General features: G+C 42.2%; 1 pseudogene; it reads left to right on the top strand.

The window, feature by feature from the left end:
- The first annotated feature begins 536 nt into the window (after positions 1 to 536).
- On the top strand, positions 537 to 1,761 carry LOC116751030 (annotated as a pseudogene).
- The last annotated feature ends 11,504 nt before the right edge of the window (positions 1,762 to 13,265 follow it).

Here is a 13,265-nt window from a genome sequence, read left to right as displayed (position 1 = left end):
GCTCTGATTCAAGGATGAAAATTAAAGTGAGTTTGGAGTCTATAGCGGTGCAATCCCAGGGGGGAACAGTTGTATGAAAGTCCAAAGCCCAGATTTGCAACCATTAACAGAAACAGATTTGCAACCATTAACTGAAACCCACCAGGGCTGGTTTAACTTCAACAGGGAAGGAAAGTGCCCTGGGATTCTGATTTAAGAATGCAAGTCCTATGCTTCCCTGGTGGCGCAGTGGTTGAGAGTCCACCTGCCAATTCAGGGGACACGGGTTCATGCCCCGGTCCGGGAAGATCCCACATGCCGCCGAGCGGCTGGGCCCGTGAGCCATGGCTGCTGAGCCTGCGCGTCCGGAGCCTGTGCTCCACAACGGGAGAGACCACAACAGTGAGAGGCTCGCATACCGCAAAAAAAAAAAGAATGCAAGTCCTGCTTTCTTGAGACGCGCCTCGCTGGGAGAGTGTCAGGGGCACCGTGTCCCCGTGGCAGCCTGCAGTCGGCTTCAGTGTGGCTCGGAGCCAGGCCAGGCAGCCACGCTCAAGGCCCGCGTCGCCATGGCCACAGTTCCCAAGTTGCTGCAGCAGCAGGAGGAGGAACACAGCTAGCTGAGATCTGTATCGGTGGACCTGAATGTTGATCCCTTGCTTCAGACTGACATACCTTATGCACTCAGTGAGAGAGATAAAGTCAAATTTACAGTACACACCAAGACCACGCTGCCCACGTTTCAGAGCCCAGAGTTTTCTGTTACAAGGCAACATGAAGATTTTGTGTGGCTACATGACACTCTTATTGAAACTACAGACTACGCTGGGCTTATTATTCCGCCTGCACCTGCAAAGCCTGACTTCAATGGCCCTTGAGAGAAGATGCAGAAACTGGGAGAGGGTGAAGGGTTTATGACCAAAGAAGAATTTGCCAAGATGAAGCAAGAGCTGGAAGCTGAGTATCTTGTGGTCTTCAAGAAGACTGTGTCTTCCCATGATGTCTCTCTTCAGTGGCTCTCCTCTCACCCTGTTCTCAGTAATGATTGCAACTTTCACATTTTCCTGGAATATGATCAAGATCTAAGTGTTAGGCAGAAAAATACCAAAGAGATGTTTGGTGGCTTTTTCAAAAGTGTGGTGAAAGCACTGATGAAGTCCTTTTTTCAGGAGTTATGGAGGTAGATGACTTCTTTGAACAAGAGAAGCATTTCCTCAGTAACTATTATGATAGGATCAAGGGTTCCTTTGCAAAGGCTGACAGAATGACCAGCGCTAATAAAAATGTAGCAGACAGTTACATCCACACTGCAGCCTGCTTGCATAGCCTGGCTTTAGAAGAGCCCACGGTCATCAAAAAGTACCTACTGAAGGTGTCTGAGCTATTTGAAAAACTTAGGAAAGTAGAGAGTCGAGTCTCCTCAGATGAAGACTTAAAGCTGACAGAGGTCCTCCGATACTACATGCTCAACATAGAGGCTGCTAAGGATCTCTTATACAGACGCACTGAAGCCCTCATTGACTATGAGAATTCAAACAAGGCGCTGGATAAGGCCTGGTTAAAAAGCAAAGATGTCAAGCTGGCTAAGGCATACCAGCAGGAATACTGCCAGAATTTGAACAGCTTTCTGAGTCTGCAAAAGAAGAGCTAATCAATTTCAAACAAAAGAGAGTGGCAGCATTTAGGAAGAATCTGATTGAAACGTCTGAACTGGAAATAAAGCATGCCAGGAACAACATCTCCTTCCTGCAGAGCTGCATCGACTTGTTCAAGAACAAGTGAACAAAGGATATGAATGTGAAGAAAGCCAGCATCATTTGCACTCAGATCATTACCACAGAAGATTACCTTTGACTTTAATTTAAAATTATGTGAATAAATATTTTGATTTCTAAAGATCTTAACACTTACCCATGTTGGTTTAAAAATATTTCTATTGCATGCTACTTGGACACAACTAATCTTTATGCATTTAATACCTCAGAGTGGGTAGAATTTAAGTACTGGGTTCTCCTCTAATTTGTCTTTTGTAATTAAGAAAGGGTGCGGGAATCTCATGCCTTCTGGAGTCTGTGTAAGGAGTGGCCTGGCACATGCTGCCTCACTGTTCCATGTACCCATGCCCCTACAAACCGGTTACTTTAGGGCAGGTGCCGATTATAACAGATAAGTCAGCCACTTGTTACAGGTAAGAGACATTCTATCTCTTCATTAGGTAATTTTCCCTTTCTTACTCTCCTGGTTCTTTAATCACCTTGAGTTGTTTGTACTATAACAAGAGCAAGAAAAATCTCATATCTTTATATACACCCTTTGCAGCCCCATTTTTGTAGTAGGGGAGAGAAGCATCTTAAGGGTATAAGAACAAGTAACAAGGCCTAATTTAGAAGGTGGCCAAATCTACATTAAGAAAGATGTGACCCCCTCCCTAATGGGGGGGGGTGGTATGTGTGTGTTTGGACTTTTTATAAAGTGTACAATAAAATAATAATCCATGCTCTTAAAAAAAAAAAAGAATGCAAGCCCTGGGAATTCCCCGATGGTCCAGTGGTTAGGACTCTGCGCTTCCACTACAGAAGGCACAGGTTCTATCCCTGGTCACCTGTAAGCTGCACGGCACTGCCAAAAAAAAAAAAAAAACAGAATGTGAGTCCTTTGAGAAATTATTTAACATGGACTTGAAGGATTTGGTGGAGGAATGTAGGCAGTGGTAAAGGAATAACTCTTCTTCAACTTTGCAGAAAAGAGCAAAGCAGCATCAGATCCTTTTCATATGTTTTTCCCTGTGCTAAAGACAGGAGCAAAGATAGGCTCCTGCTGCCACCTTGTGGCACATTGGACAGCTTAGAAGGAAGTGTTTACTCAATCTGGGTGCCCCCAAGCCTAAAATACCCTCAAGAAACCACATCTTCTTTCTCCCTTAACAATTACACAGAGCTTGATTACTCACAAAACACTTCCAACCCTATGATCTCGTTTCATTCTCTCAGCAACTATGTTGAGTGGCAGGAAGGAGTTAATAACACCATTTTACCAACAGACTATGTGATTTACCTACCGTCACAGTAGTTGGCAGTCAGGACTTGAACACACATCCTGACTCTAAATGAGGCAGTTCATTCACTACTCTGTAGGAGTGGGGATGAAACAGGTTTAGGTATGCTCTAGGCCTAGGAATTTGAGAGAGGGAAGCTTGGGAAAAGGAAAACTCAATTTCTTGTGCAGACACAACTGGCCACAGGCTACAGTCAGGCTGCATGTCTATAGAAAAAGACATTCAAATAAGCCTGGATTCCTGCCTTCCTTCCTGGTTTGCACATTCTTGGTTAACATCTCTAGCCACTCCAGCTGGCCTCCCTCCCTCTGCTCCCCAACCCCAGCCTATAAATCAGGGCTCAAGACTTATAGTTAAATGCTGAACACCAAACAGATCCCAGGCACGGGAGCCACAACATCCAGAAATCAGCAAGAACTACTGGGAGCACTGCTGTGTCCCTGGGTTAGAGCTCATAAGATTTGTGGCTCAGCCAAAATCTTCTTATAAGTTTTCATGGGAAGCCCAATTGGCTTGTCTCATAATGATGTCATGCTCACTGAAACACAAGGGGCAATGCTGGGGTTACATGATTTACCAACTGGCATATAGGAATGGCCTAAAATTAATCTGAGTGTCCAATTACTCCAAGGCAACCATAACTTCTTTGATATGGAATTACAAAGCCCAGTGCCTAAACCTTCCACCACCATAGGCATTCCTTCTGGTCCATTCATTCATTCATTCCCTAAGTGAGTAGAGCACATTCACCAAATGAGTAGGGCACTGTTATAATCCCTTTGATTGAGATTTTGTTGCCTAGTGGTGAACAGAGGGAAATAAGGAAAGAACATAATTACAAATGCATGTGAGATATATATATATTAAGTACTCGGGGGTTAGGAGGGAAAAATAAGATTCCTTCTGGTTTGGGTGTCAGGGGATTGGGGGCAATAAGTGGATAAAGAATTATTTCACAGGCTCTCCCGCGGCTGTGCCGGCTCGGCCGCCCGGGAGACAAAGCACCGCCGATGCCGCCAACGCAACCGAGCAGTTCCCGGGCCATGGCCGGGCCGCTCCCCGGCTCCGCGTCTCCCGTCCCGCCACTGCTGTCGTCGCCCTAGTCCGCGCCGTGAGGTTTTTGAGCACCAACTACATGCCAGGCACTGGAATTCAGACAGAGAACCTCCGCCCTCCTAGAGCAGCAAAAATGACCCAGATGTGGAAGCAGAGGCCCAGAGAGACTTAAAGCTTGCCTGGGGTCACACAGCCTGGACACTACAGAGCTGACATTTGAACCCAGAGAAGAGCAAGCCGAAACCAGAACTGAGCAGAGGGCAGGGAAGTGAGCAGCGGCCTGAGAGGTGTCAGCTGAGATGCCTCCTCCTCCAGGAAGCCTTCCGGGATCCCCCTTATTCACACTCTCATGGTGTTTCCACCACTGAAGCACTGAGCACACAGCAGATGGACAGTGACTGCAGACACAATGTCAACACCAAAGCTAATGGTCCAGAGGGAGCTTTGGTTCCCAGAGCCCAGGGGGCATCTACTTCTACAGGTTCTTAGGTGACTTGTGTGTGTCAGATGAGGCTTTCTGCTCCACTCCTGCCCCCACCTACAACCCGCGGCCACATCCTGAGGATTTCTGACTTCTGACCTCCGGAGCTGCAAACCAAGTGTCCAAAACGCCTGTCTTTGACTTTACTTTGGAGCAATTAGTTACCCTAAACAAGGAGGAGTTCACTCATCATTTCATTCCCACCGCAAGGACGTGTGGAAAAACTGGGGTGATCAGAAGGTTTCCAGACAAAGAGGAAAAGGTCTGTCTCGGGATGCCACGTGCCCTCGGCTCACGGGTGAATAATGTTTAATGCCGCTTAGGGAACTCTCTTGACATTATTGGTCAAGAAAAAACAAACCTCCTGCAGCTTGATACACAGAGAGACTCACCATCATGGGTTGAAGGAACCCAACCCCCACTCATGAAAACAGTACGGAACGCTGAGCCCTTATGTGCAACACACTGTCTTATGTGTTTTACATGCATCATCATTCCTGATAATGACCCTTTGAGTTGGCTGCTGTGATACCCCCATTTTACAGATGGGGAGACCGAGGCCCTAGTTATACAGCTGGGAAAGGGGTGCTGCTGTGTTGGTCACCAGAAAGCCCCTCTTGGCACTTTTCCATCAGGAGTCTAGAGGCACCCGCCACTCACACACTCCACTGAGGTGGGCACAGCTTGTAAACTGGCTGGTCTTAGGGCCACGGCCTGTGGCCCCCGATTGGGGCAGGGCACAGTCTCAGCTCCTCAGATCTAGACCCCAGAGTCTAACCAGCTTCCACCTTCTGCAATGAGTGGAATGTGTATTCCAATCCTTCCATCTTCCTTTGTTGGAGCCCACAGCACAATCACCAACCGAGATGCCCACAGGACCTGGGCAGGTGGTGCAGGTGCAGACAGAGGCAAATCATGGGCACATGTCCTAACGGGGAGGGCCACTCCCCAGCTAGCTGCTGTCATGTTGGAATTTGGGCCCTGTGTGGCCAGATCTTACTGTTTTCCAGTGAAGCCAGTAATCAGGATTTTTAATGAAATTAGAACATTCTTTAACGCCATACACAAAAATAAACTCAAAATGGATTAAAGACCTAAATGTAAGACTGGATACTATTAAACTCTTAGAGAAAACACTCTTTGACATAATCGCAGCAGTATCTTTTTCGATTCGTCTCCTAGAGTAATGGAAATTAAAAAAAACAAATGGGACCAAATTAAACTCAAATGCTTTTGCACAGAAAAGGAAACCATAAACAAAACGAAAAGACAACCCACAGAATGGGAGAAAATATGTGCAAACGATGCTACTGACAAGGGATTAATCTCCAAAATTTACAAACAGCTCATGCAGCTCAATATCAAAAAAACAAACAACCCGATCAAAAAATGGGCAGAAGACCTAAATAGACATTTCTCCAAAGAAGACATACAGATGGCCAAGAGGCACATGAAAAGATGCTCAACGTCGCTAATTATTAGAGAAATGTAAATCAAAACTACAATGAGATATCACCTCACACCAGCAGAATGGCCATCGTCCAAAAGTCTACAAACAATAAATGCTGGAGAGGGTGTGGAGAAAAGGGAACCCTCCTACACTGCTGGTGGGAATGTAAATTCGTACAGCCACCATGGAGAACAGTATGGAGGTTCCTTAAGAAACTAAAAATAGAGCTACCACGTGATCTAGCCCACTCCTGGACATATATCTGGTGAAAAACACGGTTTGAAAGGATACATGTACCCCAGTGTTCACTGCAGTGCTGTTTACAATAGCCAAGACATGGAAGCAACCTAAATGTCCATTGACAGATGAATGGATAAAGAAGATGTGGTACATATATACAATGGAATATTACTCAGCCATAAAAAAGAATGAAATGATGCCATTTGCAGCAACATGGATGGAACAGGAGATGATCAAACTAAGTGAAGTCAAACAGAGAAAGACATGTCATATAACGTTGCTTATATGTGGAATCTAAAAAAATCATACAGTTGAACTCATTTACAAAACAGAAACAGACTCATAGACGTAGAGAACGAACTTACGGTTACCAGAGGGGGAAGGATGGGGGGGAGGGGTAGATTGGGAGTTTGGGATTGATATGTACACACTGCAAATTTAAACTAGATAACCAACAAGGACCTATCGTATAGCACAGGGAACTCTGCTCTGTAATAACCTACATGGGAAAAGAATTTGAAAAAGAATAGATACATGTACATGTATAACTGAATCACTTTGCTGTACACCTGAAACTAACACAACGTTGTTAATCAGCTGTACTCCAATATTAAATAAAAATAAAAAAAGAATATATTAAAAAAAAAAAAAGAATTATTTCACAGATATAGAACACAAAACACTGCAGTCTGGCCTTTACAAACCTTCTCTACCTTCTCTCCAGCTACTACTTTGTTCTTACCCTACCATATTCTGAACATAAATTTTCTTCAGTAATTTAAGGATTAAGAGTTTAGGCTTTGGAATCAGATAGATCTTGGTTCTAATCCCAGCTCTGACACATTATACAACCTTGGGCAAGGCTGGAATTTTCCCAAGCCTCAGTTTCCTGATCTGCAAAGTGGAGATTACAGTAATACTCATTTTAAAAGGTTTTTGTAAGAGTCAACTTATGTCACGTATGCAAAGCACCTAGCTTTGTGCTAGATGCACAGTAAAAACATAGTAAATAGCAATCAATATTGTTAGTTATCTCTGTGCCTTTGATCTTTTCTCTGCCTGAGGTTCTCTTCATATTCTCAGACTGTTTTACCCCAATTTCTCTTTTAGAGCCATCACAAAAGTCTATTTTCTTCAGTGCCAGGTCCTGCTAGCTGTCCCTCACTGAGTTCAGAACCTTTGTTCATTCCTACATGACTGTGTTTATGTGACGTCAACTTGTATTTGTTTATGTCTGTCTTAAGTCTGTGAGGCTTCAGAGGGCAGCAACTGAGTCTTATTCATTATGCACTAGCACCTAAGCACAATACATGACTCATGGTACCACGAGAGAAATTACTGTTGAATAAATAAGATTATATTTGAACTGGATCTTAAATAAGTAGGATTTTTTTTTTTTTTTTTAGTATTTATTTATTTGCACCAGGTCTTAGTTGCAGCAGGCGGGCTCCTTAGTTGTGGCTTGCAGGCTCCTTGCAGCTGGCGGGCTCCTTAGTTGCGGCATATGGACTCCTTAGTCGTGGCATGCAAACTCTTGGTTGCAGAATGCATGTGGGATCTAGTTCCCTGACCAGGGATTGAACCTGGGCCCCCTGCATTGGGAGCTCAGACTCTTAACCACTGTACCACCAGGGAAGTCCCCAATAAGTAGAATTTAAAGCATACTTCCGAATGGCCTTTTAAATGTGAATATTAACCTATTAATGTTGTACACTAAACCACTGGAACCCACTATATTGAATATCAAACATTAGCCTTAAGATGGGCTGACAGCATCATCCACCACAGTATAGACAGCAGAAGCAAGAAGAATTAAAATCCTGAAGGCTGTGGAACAAAAACCACAATCACAGAGAGTCAAACAAAATGAAACGGCAAAGGATTGTGTCCCAGATGAAGGAACAAGATAAAAACCCCTGAAAAACAACTAATTGAAGTGGAGATAGGCCATCTTCAGAAAAAGAATTCAGAATAATGACAGTGAAGATGATCCAGGATCTCAGAGAAAGAATGGAGGCAGGTGTCGGGAAGTTGCAAGAAATATTCAACAAAGACCTAGAAGAACTAAAGAACAAACAAAAAGAGATGGATAATACAATAACTGAAATGAAAACTACACTAGAAGGAATCAATAGCAGAATAACTGAGGCAGAAGAAAGGATAAGTGACGTGGAAGACAGAATGGTGGAAATCACTGCCATGGAATAGAATTAAGAAAAAAGAATGGGGCTTCCCTGGTGGCGCAGTGGTTGAGAGTCCACCTGCTGATGCAGGGGACACAGGTTTGTGCCCCAGTCTGGGAAGATCCCACATGCCGCGGAGCGGCTAGGCCTGTGAGCCATGGTCACTGAGCCTGCGCATCCAGAGCCTGTGCTCCACTACGGGAGAGGCCACAACAGTGCCTGCATACCGCAAGAAAAATGAATGAAAAGAAATGAAGACAGCCTAAGAGACCTCTGGGACAACATTAAACACACCAACATTTGAAGTATAGGGGTCTCAGAAGGAGAAGAGAGAGAGAAAGGACCTGAGAAAATATTTGAAGAGATAATGGCTGAAAACTTCCCTAAAATGGGAAAGGAAACAGTCACTCAAGTCCAGGAAGTGCAAAGAGCCCCAGGCAGGATAAACCCAAGGAGGAATGCGCCAAGACACATAGTAATCAAACTGACAAAAATTAAAGACAAGAGGGAGGGAGACGCAAGAGGGAAGACACATGGGAGCATATGTATATGTATAGCTGATTCACTTTGTTATAAAGCAGAAACTAACACACCATTGTAAAGCAATTATACCCCAATAAAGATGTTAAAAAAAAAAATTAAAGACAAAGAAAAATTATTAAAAGCAACAAAGGAAAAATGACAAACAATATACAAGGGAACTCCCATAAGGTTATCAGCTGATTTCTCAGCAGAAACTCTGCAGGCCAGAAGGAAGTGGCATGATATATTTAAAGTGATGAAAGGGAAGAACCTAGAACCAAGAATATTCTACCCAGCAAGGCTCTCATTCAAATTTGCTGGAGAAATCAAAAGCTTTACAGAAAAGCAAAAGCTAAGAGAATTTAGCACCACCAGACCAGCTTTGCAACAAATGCTGAAGGAACTCCCCTATGTGGGGAAGAGACCAGCAACTTAAAACAACCTTGTACACATATAGACTGCTATATCAAAACCTCATGGGAACAGCAAGCCCAAAAACTACAATAGATACACACACAAAAAAGAAAAAGCAAGCCAACCTCAACACTAAAGATTGTCATCAAACCACAAGAGAAGACAACAAAAGAGGAAGAGAAGAAAAAGATCTACAAAAACAAACCCCAAACAATTAAGAAAATGGCAATAGGAACATTCATATCAATAATTACCTTAAAAGTAAATGTATTAAATGCTCCAACCAAAAGACACAGACTGACTGAATGGATACAAAAACAAGACCTGTATATATGCTGCCTACAAGAGACCCAGTTCCGGGCTTCCCTGGTGGCGCAGTGGTTGAGAGTCCGCCTGCTGATGCAGGGGACACGGGTTCGTGCCCTGGTCCGGGAAGATCCCACATGCAGCGGAGCAGCTAGGCCCGTGAGCCATGGCCGCTGAGCCTGCACATCCGGAGCCTGTGCTCCGCAACGGGAGAGGCCACAGCAGTGAGAGGCCCGTGTACCGCAAAAAAAAAAAAAGAGAGAGACCCAGTTCCGACCTAGGGACACATACAGACTGGAAGTGAGGGGATGGAAGAAGGTATTCTGTGCAAATGGAAATCAAAAGAAAGCTGGAATAGCAATACTCATATCAGACAAAATAGACTTTAAAATAAAGACTGTTATACAAAGAAGGAAACTACATAATGATCAAGGGATCAATCCAAGAAGAAGATATAACAATTGTAAATATCTATGTACCAAACGTAGGAGCACCTCAATATATAAGGCAAATACTAACAGCCATAAAGGGAGAAATCAACAGTAACATAATAATAGTGGTGACTTTAACACCTCACTTTCATGAATGGACAGATCATCCAGATAGAAAATCAAGAAGGAAACACAGGCCTGAAATGACACATTAAAGCAGATGGACTTAATTGATATTTATAGAGTATTTCATCCAAAAGCAGAATACACATTCTTCTCAAATGCACATGGAATATTCTCCAGGACTGACCACATGCTGGGCCACAAAGTGTGCCTCTATATATTTAAGAAAATTGAAATCATATTAAGAATCTTTTCCAACCACAACACTATAAGATTAGAAATAAACTACAAAAAAAAACAGTAAAAAACACAAACACATGGAGGCTAAACAATATGCTACTAAACAACCAATGGATTACTTAAGAAATCAAAGAGGGAATCAAAAAATACCTAGAGACAGGGACTTCCCTGGTGGCACAGTGGATAAGACTCCACACTCCCCATGCAGGGGGCCTGGGTTTGATCCCTGGTCAGGGAACTAGATCCCACATGCATGCTGCAACTAAGAATTCACATGCCACAAATAAGGAGCCTACATGCTGCAACTAAGAAGCCAGTGAGCCACAACTAAGGAGCCAGCAAGCCGTAACTAAGGAGCCAGCCTGCCGCAACTAAGACCTGGTGCAAATAAATAAATAGATATTAAAAAAAAACCTAGAGACAAATGAAAATGAAAGCCCAACAATCCAAAACCTACGGGATGCAGCAAAAGCAGTTCCATCAGGAAATTTTATAACGATACAGTCTTACCTCAGAAAACAAGAAAAATCTCAAACAACCTAAACTTACACCTAAAGCGACTAGAGAAAGAAGAACAAACAAAACCTAAAGTTAGTAGAAGGAAAGAACTCATAAAGATCAGAGCAGAAATAAATGAAATAGAGACAAAGAAAACAAGAGCAAAGATCAATGAAACTAAAAGCTGGTTCTTTGAAAAGATAAACAAAATTGATAAACTTATAGCCAGACTCATCAAGAAAAAAAGGGAGAAGACTCGAATCAATAAAATTAGAAATGAAAAAGGAGAAGTGACAACTGACACCACAGAAATACAAAGGATCATAAGAGACTACTACAAACAACTATATGCCAATAAAATGGGCAATCTGGAAGAAATGGACAAATCCTTAGAAAGGTACAATCTCCCAAGACTGAACCAGGAAGAAACAGAAAATATGAACAGACCAATCACAAGCACTGAAATTGAAACTATGATTAAAAATCAGGACATGATGGCTTCACAGGCGAATTCTATCAAACATTTAGAGAAGAGCTAACACCTATCCTTCTGAAACTGTTCCAAAAAATGGCAGAGGAAGGAAAACTTTCAAACTCATTCTATGAGGCCACCATCACCCTGATACCCAAACCAGACAAAGATACCACAAAAAAAAAGAAAATTATAGGCCAATATCACCGATGAACATAGACACAAAAATCCTCAACAAAATACTGGCAATCTGAACCCAACAATACATTAAAAGGATCATACACCACAGTCAAGTGGGATTTATCCCAGGGATACAAGGATTTTTCAGTATCCGCAAATCAATCAGTGTGATACACCACATCAACAAACTGAAGAATAAAAACCATATGATCATCTCAACAGATGCAGAAAAAGCTTATGACAAAATTCAGCACCCATTTATGATAAAAACTCTCCAGAAAGTGGGCATAGAAGGAACATACCTCAACATAATAAAGGCCATATATGACAGACCTACAGTTAACATCATACTCAACAGTGACAAGCTGAAAGCATTTCCTTTAGAACCAGGAACAAGACAAGGATGTCCACCCTCACCCCTTTTATTCAACGTAGTTTTGGAAGTCCTAGCTATGACAATCAGAGAAGAAAAAGAAATAAAAGGAATACAAATTGAAAAAGAAGTTAAACTGTCACTGTTTGCAGATGACATGATGCTATATATAGAAAATCCTAAAGATGCTACTAGAAAACTACTAGAGTTCATCAATGAATTTGATAAAGTTGCAGGTTACAAAATTAATTCAAAGAAATCTCTTTCACTCCTATACACTAACAATGAAAGGGCAGAAAGAGAAATTAAGGAAACAATCCCGTTCACCATTGCAACAAAAAGAATAAAGTACCTAGGAATAAATTTACCTGAGGAGACAAAAGACCTGTACCTGAAAACTGTAAGACGCTGATGAAAGAAATCAAAGATGACACAAACAGATGGAGAGATATACCATGTTCTTGGATGGGAAGAATCGGTATTGTGAAAATGACTATAATACCCAAAGCAATCTACAGATTCAATGCAATCCCTATCAAATTACCAATGGCATTTTTCACAGAACCAGAATAAAAAATCTTCAAATTTGTATGGAGACACAAAATAGCCAAAAGCAATCTTGAGAAAGAAAAACAGAGCTGGAGGAATCAGGCGCCCTGACTTCAGACTATACTGCGAAGCTATATTCATCAAAACAGTATGGTACTGGCACGAAAACAGAAATATAGATCAATGGAACAGGATAGAAAGCCCAGAAATAAACCCATGCACCTACAGTCAATTAATCTACAACAAAAGAGGCCAGACTATACAATGGTGGAAAGACAGTCTTCAACAAATGGTGCTAGGAAAACTGGACAGCTACATGTAAAAAAATGAAATTAGAACATTCTTTAACACCTTACACAAAAATAATTAGGATTAAAGACCTAAGTGTGAGACCAGACACTATAAAACTCTTAGAGGAAAACATAGGCAGAACACTCTCTGACATAAACTGCAGCAATATTTTTTTCAATCCATCTCCCAAAGTAATGGAAATAAAGAGAAAAATAAACAAATGGGACCTAATTAAACTCAAAAGCTTTTGCACAGCAAAGGAAACCACAAACAAAATGAAAAGACAAGCCACAGATTGGGAGAAAATATTTGCAAATGATGTGACCAACAAGAGATTAGTCTCCAAAATTTACAAACAGCTCATGCAGCTTAATATCAAAACAAACAACCCAATCAAAAAATAAGCAGAAGACCTAAATAGA

The sequence above is a fragment of the Phocoena sinus genome, chromosome 3 (genome assembly GCF_008692025.1).
Source record: "Phocoena sinus isolate mPhoSin1 chromosome 3, mPhoSin1.pri, whole genome shotgun sequence".
Taxonomy (NCBI): domain Eukaryota; kingdom Metazoa; phylum Chordata; class Mammalia; order Artiodactyla; family Phocoenidae; genus Phocoena; species Phocoena sinus.
Note: the sequence above shows the minus strand (reverse complement) of the source record. Positions and strands in the feature narration are given on the sequence as shown.